This window comes from Dendroctonus ponderosae, unplaced genomic scaffold (assembly GCF_020466585.1).
Source record: "Dendroctonus ponderosae isolate FM_Combo_2020 unplaced genomic scaffold, Dpon_F_20191213v2 Dpon_F_20191213_6, whole genome shotgun sequence".
NCBI lineage: Eukaryota > Metazoa > Arthropoda > Insecta > Coleoptera > Curculionidae > Dendroctonus > Dendroctonus ponderosae.
In genome coordinates, this window is record NW_026018814.1 from 14,156,980 (window position 1) to 14,168,724 (window position 11,745).

Sequence of the window (11,745 nt, forward strand, 5' to 3'; positions counted from 1 at the left end):
ATTAAGAAACAAACTAAACAGACAAATACTTGAGACAGATACTTGTCTTGCTTCAGCACTAGGTTTTATTTTAGCCCATTTTAGGTTATCAAGATTAGAAATTTAGAGATGTTGTTATTTTTTAATTATTTAGAAAAAAATTATTTTAATGTTGTCACTTATTACTGTTGAGAAAGTTTAACGGAATCCGCTAAAATATGTTTTTTAACGAAACGTCGAAATTTACGTATGCAGATTAGCAACAAGTCGATTGCGATATAACGGACCGTTAAAAATGTTATTTTTGAAGGCCTTTAATTTTTATCGGAATAGTTACAGAATGCGGCCCGCAGACTAAGGGCCTTAAAATGTTGATCTGGACAACCTATAAACTGAAGGGGGCTGGATGGCCAAAAATCTGAGATATATCTGACAGTCCGCTGAAACTCACTAGCACGAATCGTTTGGCAAAATTAATTTGTTTCGAGTGTGAAATTTGACAAAACCAAGACAATATCTAAATAAGTAGTTCATGATCACTTGCAGACATCACCATCACAAAGCAACAAACAAGTTCCACCTACCTTTAGGCATTTTGGTCCGGATTCTGCGCTATTTTAAATTGATTTCCAAAAGAAAAACACTAGTGTTGATATCTCGATTATGAAGACTTTTTCAGCATATTGAATTGTAAAGTTTAATTTAAATACAAACTAGTGCGCCAAACCTGATTGATTAATATTGAAAAGCTGAGTGAAAATAATTAAAATTGTACAAACTGGCAACTGTTGAATTTCGGGTATAATTCACAGAAGCTAAATTTCAACAAGAAGATATTATTATTATTAGAAATTACAAAAACTTGCTTGATTGAAGAAGCTAAATTGCCTAATTATCTAATTTGAGTCCCTCCTGGGTTACGATAATGAAAATTTACTTCCGTTATAAATTCCCTACCTTCCTCTACTAAGTATAGATCCCTTTACTTTACACTTTCTTAATAGATTTTTTATCAAAAATATTTTTCCGCCATTTCGCGGTTCAAAAGTTTACTTTTTTTGTTTTTGTAAAATAACCCACATATCTACATAAAGTGTTTAATCAAACCAGTTTTGTTCATACATCAACCTTTAATAAAATAAATAAATAAATATTGATAAGATTTTGTATCTTGTCTCTGCATATGTTGCCTAATGGGAAAATGTTGGACTTTCGATCATCGAAAAGTGGTAGTAGACTGCATTTCTGCAAAAAATGTCACTAAGTATTATTAACGTAGCCCTTCATTATCGAAATTCAGAACGATCAAAACATGATGATTAGCAGGAAAAACACCATTTAGTGATTACTTGCTATGTAAATAATTACCTTAGATGACAACATAAAGTGTATTTCACAGCAGAAGGCAATAAAAAGTATAGTTCAAAACAGAGAGTTAACAGTTTTACATATCGAAAGAACCTTCTGTAGGGAAAGTATAGACATAGTCTGTAGAGAGAGTCTCCTGAAGCGTTAATTAGTTTTACAGAAAAAAAAATTGAAAACTTTTAAAACTGAATCCAGAATCCAGAACGTCCCGCGTCGTTCCTTGTCGAATAAATATGACTTGCAGCAATATGTAAAATTGGGATTTGGATGATTGATGCACGTCAATATGGGACTAAAAGCTCTAAATCTACATGGCAACCAGGGGCAAAGTAATTGTAAACTTACCAAATGCTGCATCGTAACACCTGGAAAGAAAGAAAAATATTCTTTAGTATTACAGAAACTCAGTTAAAAGTTTAATTATTTTAAATTAACAGGGGAAAATTAGAGAAAGAGAAATTAACTTCAACTGCTTCTGGAAAAACTAAGCTCAGTTCAAGCTAAAGTACTTATGGATTGGAAATCATGTTTACCAGCTTTCTGCCAGCTGGCGCCCAATTCTCCATTTTCTACTTACTATTCCTCAAAAAACTCACACTACACTATAACAAACAATAAAGGTCCACTCGGAATTGAAAACTTTAATATTTCCGTTAGCAGAAATCGGATAATCTTGGGCACTTGCTTTATTGGCACCAAATCATCCTGTATATGTCACCGATGAACAAAGGTCTGACGACGTATTCTGTTCACTCCACGTATCAACCTAAATATTTCACCTTTACCAAAAAAAAAACTGAAGTGATATTGAGATTTCTATCACTTTCTAAATGCAGCGAACTTCAGAATTAACATGGTAAATAATATAATTGTTGTCTCGATCGTCCCTTTTTTGTAGAAAGTGGCTGTTTGTACGCAAATATTTTCAAGAACAAGTTTCTGGTTCAAACTAGTTTGGATGGTCGCTGTGAACAAAACAGGTTTTACAGCCAAAAATAAACATCTCCAATCATGGAGCAAAATAAACTTGTTCATATTGAATAAAATGCTCTCGGATTTTTATTCAATTTTTATAAAACTTTGAGTGTTATTCAACAATATGTTGGGTTATTTGGCTGAGACGGAAGAGGAAACTTGCTTTTCACACGAGCTCTAGATTTAGTATTTTGCTCAATTTTTATGAAACTGAGTGACAAATTCTGATTTTTATGCAGCAACTGAATGTATCGTGCAAAAGTGATTTAAAGAGAAGATAAACATCGAATCTGCACGCCTCATTAAGGAAAGTGGAATCAGTAGCTTTATTTTTGGTCGAGTTCTCGGATCAGCTTTTTGCTGAAGTTTTTAGGGCTTCAATGGCAAAAAACCGCTTAACTGGGTTTCTTCTTCTGGCACTTTTCCACGTTAACAAAATTATAGCGATTGAAGTGGAGAAAGTCATAACTCGTTCTGTGAAAAGACAATAGAGAAAAATTGATGTTGTTATTTGATTAAAATTACCACGATATATAACAATACAATACTTTTCAATTAATAACATTTAATATTGTAATTGAATTGAAGCCTGTTCTGACTGAATTTCTGGTACATAACCCCCCCTGACTTAAAAGTTGGATCCGCGTTTGATCTTAGAGTTTTACAACCCTGCAACCAGCAAAGATGGTGTGTTTCCAAAAATATAAATTAAAAACTCCTCCTTTAGTTTACTTTATTTCGCAAGCTTAACGGACAAAATTAAATGCCAAAGCAAGAAAAGTTTGTCAATTTTGAATGCACGATAATTGCGTAAAACCAACTTGAGTTAAATCCAAACAGAGAAGCAAAGAATGAGATTAACGTTTGATTTTAAATGAAAATACTATTATTTCGAGTCAATCGATTACATTCTGGAAATGACCACCACCAACTTCCATGCAATAGAAGATATTTTCCTCAAATCGACGTCGAACATTCTGAAGCATCTGTGGAATTATTTGATCAGATTCGATCATAATTCGGCGCCGTAAATCTTCCAAAATGCTGGTTTAGTGGCCAAGATTTTACTTTTTCGTAGCCACATCAAAAGAAGTCTTAACCTTAAAGACCTTAAGTCCGGAGAACCAACTTCAAAATGGTTTTTTTCATCACGTTGGTGTTCATTTTATTCATTGAAAATTTGCGCCATTCTAGTAGTTTTTCGAAGGTACCCAAAATAAAATGCAAGTATTTGTACCTTTAAAGAAATATTATACTCCTACAACTATGGATATGCAGTGCTACTTCACCCACTCAAAGATATTAAACTGAGCGAAACCAAACAAATTCTTTAGTATCTATTAAATCATAAATACAATGTACAAAACTTCAGTTTTCCTAGTACCAAGAACTAGTTATTGGTTACTTATTTTTGCAAAATATAGAAAGTACAAAATTTATAGTCAGTAAATTAAAAAAATTGAAAATAATATCAAAAATTCTCCTGCTCGGGGGTTGCAGATAAATTTAGTTTAATTCCCCAAATACACCTGTCCAATGAGTTTTTGGTAAATTCTTTCAGGTGTGCAAAATGGGTGTGTTTTGTTTTCAAGCGAATTCAAGCCCTGTATATCAAATAAGGCCATAAAAACTTTCCATAGAAAATTAAATATGAATAAAATTTTGTCTATTTAACAGGTTTTTCATGATTTTTTCTATCTCGATTTTCATGTAGTTACTTCGATCCGTACATCCGTTCACTTTAGAGTAAACGAACTGTGCGATCAAGACATAAAAAGCCAGTCAAACTCAAGTGAACATCTCTATAAAATATCAATAAACGCGTTTTGTTATCATACCGAAACGGTTTCCACAGTTTTGGTTCAGTTCGAATAAGCCGAGAACTTAGTGTCTATAAAATGTAAATTGAGTACGAAAATTACCTTAAAGCATCGTAAAAATTAAATTAATGCAATTTTCATTCATTAAACTCCCTTAATGATCGTTTTACGTTCGTGTAGTATCTGTGCATATGTAAGGGTTTTATAGCCATGTTAAGTAGTTTGATTATGACAAGATTGCATGTAATAACCCAAACGAAGTTTGATTCCCTAGCATGTTAGACAATCATTGCATTGCATAAAAAATGCGACATGAGAAATGTAATTGATTTTTTGAGATTTTATTTCAGAAAGTGCATCCTAAAATTGAGAAAACATATTTTTATTAACATTTTATTAAATTAACATTCTTTGCAATATTGAAAATACGACTTGTGATTTAAAATTTGTTGATTGCGCATTAAGCAAGCAAAACGCCATGCAAATAAATTAGCATTCGCTTTACATTACTCCACATTTGATATTTTGCTTGCATAAGGAATTTCCATCTATTTTAATTGTGTATTTAAATAATATGAGTTTCCTAACTAAAATTATCATGCATAATTTCGCTCATAGGCTTTTGGCGTTCACATTTTGCAGAGATAAAATTTAAACACGTACTAAAATGAATGAAATCGAAAATACTCAAACTATCTCAAGCTATGAACATTGGGGAGATAAATTATATGCCTTCCTCGTCTGTAAATCAGAAATAAGGCAGCATCTGAAATGTTTTGCTGTATGCACAAAAACGAAAAATAAAGTAAATGTTATTATTTAGATTTATCTACCATGCACCGATGCGTAATATGTTCATAGCCATTAAATGAATATTAATCTACTCATTTACGACTGAGCAAAGAAACTACACTGCCATGGGCCTGATTAGTTCGTAAATAAATATTTTATTCTGTTTGTGACTCGAGAATCACGCCGATCATTTCCTTTAAAGAATTAAAACGTGGTGATTGGCTATATTACAACTAGATTTGTGCGATTTGCACTCCCAGATGTATGTAGAATAGTTTGATTATCAGATCCTCCCTTAATGATATTTTGTATGCTCATTTCATTCCTCATCATTGCGAAATAGCTAAAATATTAATATGCGTGCAACTGTGTAGGTATAAATTGCGCAGTTTTGTGATAAAACGGATCTAATGAGTTAGTACGCATTGAAATAAATTGGAAATTTGAATTTTGAAATATTAAATTTGATTTTTTTATTAGCAACCTCCGTTTTTCATACCGCCAATTCAAAAACGATTAAATTTTTCAAACAAAACATGTTTCTATAATATTTTTTATGGGTCAAGAAGAAAAGACATTTTTACAAAAAAATTCTTTTAAAAAAAGAACATTTCTAAATTAAATATATTTCAGAAAACCGATAATTTGTTCGTTTTTTATTTTATCATTTGCTTCTAAATGTAAAGCAATTGGTTCTGGGTTACTGACGTTCCAAATGCCCACTCGCCAGTTGGTAGAATTCAATTGGGTTGTTAATCGCTTAAGTAAAATTCCAATAATTTTAATTATAACTATTTTTATAGAACTATCAGAGCGCAATGCGGCAAAGGATAAAATAATATCCGGTTTTAATTATTTAAATATAATTTCATCATACGTATACATGAACTGAAAGCAGAGTACTCATAGAATGGCCTCCGAGATCTCCTGACCTAACTCATCTCGATTTATTCATGTGGGGCTACCTAAACTCTATCGTTTACGTTGACGGCTTAAATTATATTGAGGAAATGAAGATTATAATAACATAAAATTGCAATTATCAAAAGCTACGAATAGTTACTAAAGAGTTTGAAAATCCCTAAGGACTTATTTGAAAGTCAATGGGGCCCAGTTTAGACTTCTACTTTAATTTTTGCCTTGTTATGGTGACTTTTTACATTTTATTTTATTTTGTTTTTGAAGCATAAAATAGTATAATTGTATTTGTATTCATATTTTTCACAACAGAAACACAAAGCTTTTGTTAAGATAAAATAATTGAAAAAAGTCAACTCAATGAACTTTTGTAGCACAATTGAAAAACATTTATTTTGAAATGCTGATATCAACTGTTTGATCAATTTAAAGTTCCTTGCATAAAATGTTCCAGTTTTTATTATTTGTTTGTTAGGTGATACTTGTGTTGATGGAAGCGCAAGCATCAGGTATTTACCAAATTTTTGTGTGAAGATGTTTGAAGATGAAATCTATTACATAATTCCTAAATGTATGATTTCCTCTTCGGGAATAATCTAAGGTTTTACTGAGAATAAGTTTGTTGGTTTGAACACTACAAAGTCAACACTATCATTAAAGCTGCGAAGGGTGATTCCAGAAATACATGTTTGAAATATTAATTTTTTAGATATAAAACTATGTTGTTTTAAGTAATAAAATTATTTAGTTATTCGATTGGGCACTATTCATTCCCCACTTGTATGTTGCACCTTGCAAAGAGTTGAAATCTTCCATCAAAACCATTTTGAAAATATAGTGTAAAATCAAAAAATTGTTCAAATGCTACAAAATATTGTGTGTTACTTTTTGTTAACACCGAAAGCTTAAGCAAAGTATCCCCGGATTTAAACCAACATAAATTTTGTACAACTTTCAGCACTAGGAAACTTTCGACGGTTATATCCAGTTATTTGGACTATTCCTGAGAGGGCAAACTCGGACTCCTGCGGGACCATGAAGGGATCTATGAAGTAGAGCCCCGGAAAATTTTCCGACTAACGCTGTAATCTCTAGAGATGCCGCACGCGTTTGATTGATGAAGCCCGTCTGTTGGGATGCTGTAATTGTTTTCTAATTATTTGTGCCAAACATTTGGTTGCTGCCGAGGATGCCATTAACTTATTAACTCGGGAAAGTCCGATTTTTACTGTTATCGTGCTCACGTTAATTCTGCAGGGAACTTGTACACCAGAAGTACTCGTATTTTAGTGTGTTTACTAATTGTTTCATTTAGTGTGTGTTTTTGGCCGAGAACCATCTTTGGCCAAAAATAATGTTTTATTTATCGAGAACTTTAATACATTTTCAAAAAGATTAGAGTATATTTTAATTGCTACAGGAACACGGCAAATATATTTAAAGCAAACAAAAACGAATCGTGAAACTTAGACATACCGGTACATTAATATTGATAAATAGTATCAAAATCAGACTATAAGTTCTCAAACATCCAGTCGATGAGCGAAATTAGCTGAATATTTAAATTTTGGAGTCGCGACTTTTTAATAAGTAGCTTTTAAGACGGATGCATTCATAAAAACCCAATGATTGGTATCACTTAATAAATATGTTTAAGATTGAAACTGATAAGAGCTTTGTCAGTCTTTTACAAGCACGAGCAGCTGTCATGTTCCCTGGATGCTTTGGCCGATTTATATTCGGGTTCTCTAGGAGATGATGTAGATTCTCTTTCCCGAATTGAACTCGTGTCTATCACCGCTGTTTTGTTCTGGTACAGTGCGGGAAGTCAGATCTTGATCATTGTCTATGTTTCTTCTTTAATGTTTTAATGTGGTAAGAGTTCATATTGTGCGTATGGACTTTATAAGATTGTCTGGTTAGTCGGGGACGGTAGGCCGTTGTTGTGGTCAACACTAACGTCTCGCTTCATTTCGGCCAATTTCATATCGGGTGTTCCATCACTGAGAGCATGTGCAGGGTCGATTAAAGCACTTCCTAAGCTAGAGTTTTTTCGACATTTCGACGTTTCCTTAGTCTGGTCTTAACTTGAATATTGTTCTTATATAATGTTTTCCTAGCAGCCCACCAGTTCTAGCCGTAACTTTTAGAATGAATAGTAGAAATGCTTTGCGTGTTAATTGATAATAAACCTTATTGATCATAGACTAAGAGTAGACAGCATCAGAAATCAGTTGGCAACAACTGGAAATAACTTCAACCGCTCTCACGCTAGCTCTCAACTCAAGAATCCAAAGGAAACTAGACTGGGCTACAGAAAAACAGAAGAAGGAGTTTGAGCAATTAATAAATACTCAAATCACACCAATGTTGAATCAAAAATGAGACTTTGAGCAAACTGTTTTAACCAGGAATGAGACCTTTTGATGATTCCAAGAGAAGTTCGCATCCTCCGTAGAGCAAAACAGCCAGCCGCTTATTTCAGCATAAAAAAGCAGCATGCTTTCAAAGGGATCAGCTGCAATACGCACACCGTTGTTCTGGTAGCATGAGCAAAGAAAAATACAAACCGAAGATCCAAGACCATCAGCATATGCAAAACTTCAGGTTAACAAAAAAGATCCGAGTCATGCTTTCAACCGCATAGTAAAATTTTTGATAATAAACGAAACTACTAACAATTAAATCGTTAAATAAGGGCAACTGGCCGCTGAATTTTAATTAATTTCTAATTCAACCCCAATGGATTTCTAATAAATTATCAAGAAGAAGCAATTATATCGACAGAGCTCCAGTCTCACTAAGGTACAAAGAGGGAAAAATATTTTGCCAAGCTGAATTTTTTGTTAATTTTTAAAAAAGATGAATGCTAAAGTTACTAAACATTATGATATTTTTTATTATTTTTTTTAAATTAATGTGTTTTTCTTTTATTGTAAACGATCCACCAAGACGCAAATTAATGAATTAAGATCATATCATCAGATTTAGTCAGAAAGGAATGAAGAATTATTCGAAAAAAAGGGCCTTTAAGAAAAAACTTTGCTCATCATTACAGGCGATTCCAAATTGGGGTCATTCGTTTTAAGAGGTTATAGGAAAATTTTCTTTCCGAGATTTCTAGAACGTATCAACGGTTGAAAATCGAATTTCAATGTTGCTGATAATTATGAAATGGTCTCACGTTTGATATGTAGCTTATCGGAATACTTAAGCATTTTAAATAAAAAATCTCTATATTTGCTTCAAATTTTAAAATTTTTAATAATAAAAATATACTACTCTTCATCAATTTTTTGATGAAAYTTGAAAGCGGTAATAATTGCTTTTTATAATTATCAGATATATRCAGGTAGATTGCTTTTGTCAAGAATAACAAGCATTTGTCAAATTSTGACATACGCGAACAAGTATTGGAGATAATTGCGGCAGAGCCTCCCAGAAGTGCTCGGATGATTGCGCAACAACTAACACTTCTCCAGTCAACTCTGCACCGGAWAATTACTRAGGAAGGAGGAAGGGCCACATCAATACCATATATGTAAAATACAGAGGACATATTAAATAATTGGTCTACTGAACACCAGTACTGGTTGAGGACGAATTAGTTAACCGAATACGAGAAACTGTCCAAAATGGTGTTGCGGTAATGCTGCGAAGAGTGCCCGACAGCGTGATTACAGGGGTATAAACATATTTGGTTCAAYCAAGGTTAATGTTSTGTTAAACACACGTCTTGTCAGTTGCCCATATTTCAAAATAGTTCTTTTCAAATCTACAGATTCATATMTAAAAAAWWWTTKYACCAYAATCACCATAATGTTGTTCTTAGTTTTGCGTTAGTAACTCGTCAAKTAATTCCAAATAGATCATTAATCCATAACCTTTTATRTTGRCATYCGTTTACTAAACCGGTTAGCCTAACCTATTTYATTGCATTTCAACCTCACTTTCTGTGTTTATCTATGGTTACTTGAYCTTTTGATATTAAAGAAGCAAMAGKTRTTTAGGTATTGTTAATGACCAATTTGGCCAATTTTATATCACCCTGTATATTGCATTGGCGTATTTCTTAAAATAAGTCAGTGTCAATTATCTGGACGCCMTTGAAATAAATAWAAAAAAGAAAGTWTCTATAAAGCAGAAAATTCYTTTTGATACATTACGAATRCATAGGTACTAAGTTTTCCAAAAATAGCTTACGATATACTACAGGTACGATATAATACAGGTATRATAAAACAGCTTTTTCTGACTCTATTYACTTAATTTAATTGCAGCTAATGAGGATGAAGTGWACTTTTCCAGGTRGAAYAAATGAAGTTTTCAAATWCGCTTGTTTATTAAATTGTATATTATACCTAAAAGATTTTTGYAGAAAACACATTAAATTAAATTGAAAAACATTCCASTAAGATTTAAAGGGCRTTAGAAAGTTWACAGGCGCTAATTYTCAATCAGTATTCTGTAACTCTTTCATCTTCTATAAACATAACTAATTAACAACCGCACATTTTCAATGGTATTCTAAAATAATTCARTCAGTTTAGGCGGACAAGTTATTGAYGAATCAATTTTAAAGATAAGGGTTTTTAAGTAGTTGTTTAAGTACAATTTTTGAAAAGACACATGATATTGGTGGCGAAGTTCTGACAGGCAAAAACATCGAAAATGGAGTAAAGTAGTGCTAATAGTCGTCCCTTTGGWTTGATTTTCTTAGCACTTTTTATACAGATCACAACTTCGACTGCATTATGGAAGCCTTAAAAATATCAGTAACACATTTAGTAGCRTTYCCGAGAAAAAATTTRAYACCATGTTGCGGTTTATTAAAAGTTCCACTACAAACATAAATGACTTGCAAGAAGCAGTRCAGCATTATCAAACGAAATTAAAATATTGGCTGATTTACATTTTTATGCCACTGGAAGTTACCAATTAACTACCTGGCAAGGTTGAACAATAAAAATGTATTTTAGTAGGTATTCTGATATGTCGATAAGTCGATGAAGCAGATATAGATATTCAAAGAAGAAGAAGAAGGTCCCCAGACCCCTTTTCAATGCAAACTGCCTCTCACTCATTTTCCATTTGCATAGCAGGAATTTCATGCACTAAAATTTAATTTTCCTCCAAAAAGAGCATGCTAAGAGCTTTTTGAACATTTGTTGTTCGGGATGAACACAACATTTTATTTATTTTGTGTATCTGCTTAATTTAGTTTGCAAAACAAACATATTAAGACTAATCTAAATTCATTCTATTAATAATAATAAGAATATGCTCACATTAAGCCAAACCTTACAATAAAGGATAAATAGTTACCATCCCGTCGGTGAGGTGAGAAGATTTAGGTTAGATTTGGATGTTGCCGCCTACACTTATTTAAACCGAAAATAGCAATTTATGAATCAACGTGATAGTGGTCCGCTGTGAATGCTATTTTTAAGGTCCTAAGTTTTCAGTCATCCTAAGATAATATCCGGACTATAGGACGAAGAGTCAGTTCTCTCTAGAGAGCATGGCATGGCATTTTAGGCACTTGGAACCGGAATTTTATATATAAATATTGTAAAAGACGCTTTTTTGTGTGTATTCAAATTTCCAATAAGTGTAAAATAAAATTTCATCACAGCCTAGTTAAAAACAAATCATATCATAAAGCGCTGTTCGCTGACTGCGATTTAAGACTACTTCATCAGATCATTAATATATATTTTTAACATGTAAGTGATAACATGTATGCTAATTGGTGAAAGTAGCAACAACATATCTGCCAATTCAGATGTTTCCTCGATACAGCACAATTAGTTCGCATAAAAGAGATGCAAAACGGTGCATACTGTCCCCTCTAATTCGAACAATAGTAGTAATTACCGAAAATAATAACAAT

At 32.6% G+C, this 11,745-nt stretch overlaps 1 long non-coding RNA gene across 1 annotated transcript; it reads right to left on the minus strand.

The window, feature by feature from the left end:
* Nucleotides 1-1,152: 1,152 nt before the first annotated feature.
* LOC125504963 lies at nucleotides 1,153-11,194 on the minus strand. The gene is made up of 3 exons (XR_007281841.1): nucleotides 11,141-11,194; nucleotides 1,693-1,712; nucleotides 1,153-1,224 (listed from the first exon to the last, which is right to left on the minus strand). It is a non-coding gene; the product is annotated as an uncharacterized LOC125504963 (long non-coding RNA).
* Nucleotides 11,195-11,745: the final 551 nt, after the last annotated feature.